This window comes from Aythya ferina (assembly GCF_964211825.1).
Source record: "Aythya ferina genome assembly, chromosome: 13".
Lineage (NCBI taxonomy): Eukaryota > Metazoa > Chordata > Aves > Anseriformes > Anatidae > Aythya > Aythya ferina.
The window spans coordinates 2,015,235-2,021,335 of record NC_140311.1 but is presented as its reverse complement, the minus strand read 5'-3'; positions in this window follow the sequence as shown (position 1 = coordinate 2,021,335).

Genomic DNA, 6,101 nt, shown 5'->3' with positions numbered 1-6,101 from the left:
GCACTGAAAACTGAGTGAGGTTGCTTGCAAAAGGTGGACAGACGGACAGACAGAGCCAACAGCAGAATCTGCCGGGCTCCTCTCAGCTGGAGCGGCTGGGGACCGTGCCACGGGGCATACGATGGCCTGGTCTGAGCGCTTCTTTGCAACCCCAACCTCCAACTTGTACAGAAACCCGAATGCCTGCTGTGGGAAAGATGTATTTTGAACAGAATTAGATGTACAAATACCACAGAGGGGGGAAAAAAAAAGAGAGAGAGAAAAAAAAAAATATATTGGGTCAAATTCCTCTATTGTGGAGTTTCATTTAAGTTAATGATGTTCCAACAGGCATGAATTCAGACCAAAGAACAGATGTAATTAAAACACAGAGGCCCCAGGCTGTTGCTAGACTAATCGATGGCCTCTTTGTTTCTCTGCAGCTGCCTGAATGACACCAAAATCGAGCTGCCAATACCATGCTGGTGACCCACTTTTCTGCAATAAAGCCAGAACCCAAGAACCAAGTGGTGCTAGACACAAACTTTCTTACACTGACAAACTGAGGCAGGGAAAATGAAAAGTGCACAGGGCACTGGTGTCAGAGCCGAGTGATGGAAGCAGCTCTGAGCCTGGGCTCGCATGCCCCACCATCGTATTCCCTCTCTCTGCTGAAATGCTTGGTGCTGAACTTGGGAGTCTGAAGATTTGTTCAAGAATTTTGCCAGCCTCCTCTTCTGCCCCATCCCAGACAATCCAGTTTGATTTTTTTTTCTGTTTTGAGGTAAAAAGCAAGAAACTTAACATTCACTTGCATTTTTTCTAAGCCAGAAATGAAGTGTTTGCACCTTAGAAGGAAAAAGACCTGCAGGATTGAGCTGTGCTACTGGAAAATGTTTTTGTTTGCGGAATCGTTATCTGCTTGATAATGGAACCAGAAAAATTTACAAACTTAGGACCATATCTAAGGAAGAGCGCAGCAAGGATAAAATTAAAATATGTTCTGTTTTTCTGATAAGGAAAACTTCATAGATTAGGAGGTTAAGAAGGAAGTGAAAATGACGGGTGAAGTGACAAACCACATGTGCATACACGTATTTACCTTAACTGCTCACCAAAGCTCTGTCTGAACAGAGCAGAGCACACCCTGGTTCTATGAAAAAGATATAAAATCCAACAGATAGGAAAGGAGCCTGTGCCAGTGCTCTCTGCAGAGTTTCATTGAGCCTGTTTCACTTGTATTCCTCTCTGTTCCTTTCTGTGCTGCTGTCGCATCCCTGCAACCAGCTCCATGCAATGGATTTGCATTCCTGCAGCCATGGAGCCTCCCTCTGCAACTGGCCTTCCTCCCTCGAAGACTCACACATCTGCCTCAAAGAGCTGTTGTCCTTCTCAGTCTAACTACTGCTTTCCATACCCAGATCCATGCAGGAATAACCAACAGCTCTTAGCAAATATTTTGGACACCATATTTAATCACAGAGAGAACTTTCAAGTTTGCTCCTGGCACTTTAAAACTCCTCATATTTATGTTTTGTATCATTTCACCCTCAAGTTCTGTATAAATAAACTCATTACTTCCCTTGCATTCTTACACTTTTCATTATGTATGTTATGAATAAACCAAACACAAACAACAAAATGTTTTTCCAAAGCGCTGAGAACACCATCCTTGTTGTTCCTCTCGTAATGGCTATTGATATTATTGAACCACTTTTTAATGTGAATACAATTTAATCATATGCTTATTGACATGCTTTCATTTTTTTCTAATGTACTGTGCTTTCCCACATTTTTAGGTTTCAGGGCTAGATTTGGATCCCCATAAATTTATCGACCGGCACCTCTTCCCTGATGAACTGAATGGGATGATGAGAAGAACACATAATGCTGTGTAGTACGGTAACAGCGATCAGAATTCAGGATCCTGTAATGAAAATACCATGTTAGATTAATTCTTGTAGCTGTTGCTATTATACTCCTTAATCAGTGGCAACAAATTTATTTTTCTTTTATTTACTTTGAGAGTGAAATTAAAGATGTGATTTTTTTTTACCTTCCTGACTTGTAATTACTTCTAAGTATACTCTAACTTATGCCTCCTTTTTTTTATATATATATATATATGAATGAATCATTTAATGAAATAAATGAAGTAAATTAAATCTCAATTTCCATCACTTCCTGAAATTCTTATTATCTACCACTGAAATTTATAAAAGAGAACTTTGAGTATGCTCATGCCCTACAGGGATGGGGGGAAGGAAAGTAATTTGTAACATACCTTTCAGCTATAGCACTGCAAAGACTTTCCATATTATTTGGGTCTCAAATGAGGAAATCGTTTAAGCATTTACTTAACTATAAGTACTTAAAGTTCCATAGCTTATAGTTAATAACAAGGGAAAATCCTATGTTGGACTGGGGCCTCCCAGAAACACCCAGCACAGCAGATCACATAATATAATCTTCTTAAGTAATTTGCCAGGCTCAGACCTCACTGGACGCCTTCCCCTCACCGCTGTGCGAAGGGTATTGCAGCATTTCCCACCGTCGGGAGTTCCACTAATTTCCAGTCTTCGGTGTAGTTCAGGTAATCCTGGTAGAATTATTCCTGCTTTTAAAAGCTCTCGGTTATTACTCTTTTGTAGTCTCTGTAGTGAGAACCGTTCTCACTTTTCCACAATGAAGTCCCATTTCCCAAAACCAAAGACTGACTTTTTTTTTCTTCCATTAAATAATTATTTTGATAGCGTACAGCACGCTACCCTACACACAACCGGGCTTTTTCTCCTTCCAAAGCAATTTTCTTAATTGAGTGAGTGAGGTCTGCTTGGAAAGAGAGCTTACACACACTCTTTCCCTTCGTGTGCTTTCCTCTCCATGTAGGATGCTGGTGAAAATCTGAGCCTGCAGCATCCCACAGGAGCACAAACTGCAGGACAAGGCTACCCGTGGCCACAGCAGTTCTACCCAGTAGTTCTACCTGCAGTCCTGTGATCCGTGGCAAGAAGAAAGATTTTACTAATAAGTACTGGTGGTGGTTACTGACCTCAGGTAGCCCAGCTCCTGCAGGAACGGTGCCTGGCCAACGGAGGAGCTCTAATACCAAAGCTGTGGCACACACGCAGTAAAGCTGCTAAAAAGTTACCTGTACGCTCCATCTGATCAGCTCACAGATAATACAAATATGTTACAGAAATCTTACTGATACTGACCCTGATATGCAAACACTATGTCAGACGTCAGAAAAATGGCCATTTGCTTACGTGCACTGTCTAAAGTTTGAAGAAAGTCATTCCAATTCATGAATGTGCAAAATCTTTTCCACCATCAGAACAGAAACTGCTCGTATTTTCACGAGGTCTTTTATTTTATTTTATTTTATTTTTAAAGAAGGAAAGAATGAAAGAAGGAAAGAAAAAGCTTCTCCTCCTCATTGCCTGCATTTTCCATTGCATTTTAATATGTGCAATGAAGACTATGCATAAAATACCGATCTTCTTCCTGAAGAAGCAGGGATGGGAAGAGTACATATTTTCATACATATGCAAGCCTGCAAGCAAACACAGAAAATACATACAGCAGACAAGCAGTTTAACAGGATTTAATCAAAACTGAAATTAAGACCAAACCCCTCATCACACTTCCCTTGCTGGGAAGGATCACACTTGCAGCTTTTCTGAGAAGCAGAAGCATAAACCCCCTCAAAATGTAAAGTCATAACATGTGGTTTGTTTTTTTTGTTTTGTTTTGTTTTTCCCCTTGATGTACCACAGGCCACGAAGCTATTGGGAAACTAACTGTGTTGCAGGGATCCAGATGAGTTGTGCTGCTGAATCTCACGGCACTCAAGGAAGAGCACGCACTTAACAAGTGGTTTCATTCAAAGAACTGGTTTTAAGGAGAATTTGAACAAAAATACTCATTTGTAATACATATTTAATTTGCTCAATGTAAAGAAGAATAAATTGAAAGAATGCAGATCTTTACCTGATCTCCCTCTCGTGATTAGGAAGCTGTAGTGTACACAATGCCAGAGGTAAAACTTGTTGCTTATTCCTAAACATTTAACTGACTTGATGAACACAGATTTATCACTGACAGTTTTACCTTGCCTAAAAGGAGAGAGTCCAACAAATAATTGCTCCCACATCAATATTAGGAAGGTCCAAATGAGAAGGACTTACCTACTTGGATGTAATATCCTTGCCCAGCCCCTGCTGCTTTTCCCCACAGCAGGCTGACTGCAAGGTGGCCTCATGTTTAGCTACTGACTAATTAACGTGGCCTGAAACAATTCCTGCAGGGTAATTGCATGCTGAGTACACGTTAATCGTTTTGGTACCGACTTCTGTTTGGATTCCACTTCTGTCAATAACAGGTCAAGTATTTTGAGAAATTGCTTAAATTACTTGCAAACCAAAGAGCCTTTAATATCTTTATTCATCATTATAACTGGAGAAGTTTGTAACTGTTGAGCCTGGGGCCTCAATAAAATAAATAATACTTATTCTTTCCAGTTACTTAAAAACAATTTTTCTACTTTAAATTACAAAGTTTTAATTCCCTGAGACATATCCAGAATTCACACAATTGCAGATGAGATTCATTTCCAAGAGACAGTATGACGTTTCTCCCATTAAATAATACTTTCATTGCTCGTAATCTTTTACACGATCAAGTTGGAGAGAAATTCTTAAACTTGTGCAAAAAAATCTCCAGTTGACGTCTAATAAGACTGGAGACTGGTAAACGTCCACCTGAACCAGTCAAAAGCTAGCTGTGATTTCACCTGGTCATTTGTTTTCTTTGATATGTTTGCAAAAAAAAAAAAAAAATGAAGAGCAGAAGATCACTGCTGCTTTAATACTGTAATCGTTGTCATTGGGTAGGAAAATACACAAGTCTGGACAAACCCAACACTGAAAATCACTGTTGTCGTGGTTCATAGCCATGACATTTTGGTAACCACACAATGAAGAGCCAAAGAGGAAAATGAACTGTGGAAGTTAGCACAAGAGGTTACAGCAGAGAGCCGTGGTGTGAGGTGCAGTAAAGCTTAGGACAGTAAATGTCACTGTAGCTTCTTTGGGGGAATAAACATCAGCAGATGGCTACTTCCTAGGATCTATCTGTTACACAAAACCATTCAGTAAACCTGTTTGAAGGCTGTTTCAATGCTTTCAATGTGATGCCTGTGATCGATGACCTGCACTATGTTTAATAGCTGAGTTTGAGTGGAGAACGGTTAGAAAAGGGAAACGGTGTTGTGTCAGCTTCCTTTCTGAGCAAGCACGACCACTGCAAATACTCGGGGATGTTATTTTCCTGCCCAACTTGCACAGCTTTTACGTATGTAACATTACAGCTTTCACTTTGCGTTCCAAGAAGAGTTATTTTTCTTTAATTCAAGTAACACAAAAGAGGAATAAGAATGAACAAAATCTGTTCATTTAAAACTTGAGGCCAAGATTTTTTTGGAAGTTAGTTTGCAGTTCTGTTCACGGTTCCATTAAGTTTACAAATTTTATTCATTTGAAACAAAGCAGTAATATGCAGCTCGCACGTACAAAAAGGGTGCGAGTGGGCAAGTCTAGGCTTTCTCTCACTCTTCCCTTCCCACACGAGACAGAATCCAGGGTCTCTGCATAAAGAAAAGTTACTTCAGGATAAACGAACAATTCCAACAAAGAACGACAGTGAGCAAAGCACACAATAAAACAGAGAGCATCTGCCCGAGAAGCCCACGAACACACTCCTCCTACCAAGACTCAGCAGATTGTCAGGCAACCATTTGTCAGCCCTGTGTCTCCCTTACTGCTCACCAGACAAGCAGGAATTGGTTACTCTTCTATAACTATGCATGCAAGCCAAATAAAGAAACATTATATATATATATATATATATATATATATATATATAATCTATGTAGTAGTATCTCAGTATCTTCATCAATCGCCCATTTGGGAACATAGCATCATGTGCTTACCCACAGGGACACCCTTAATCCGACAAAATTTAACAATACATAATTACATAAGTACATAATTACATAAAACCTTTCCTCTGATACTCTCAGCCTGCCTGCCCAGAGCTCTGTTAATTTTTGTATTAAGTAA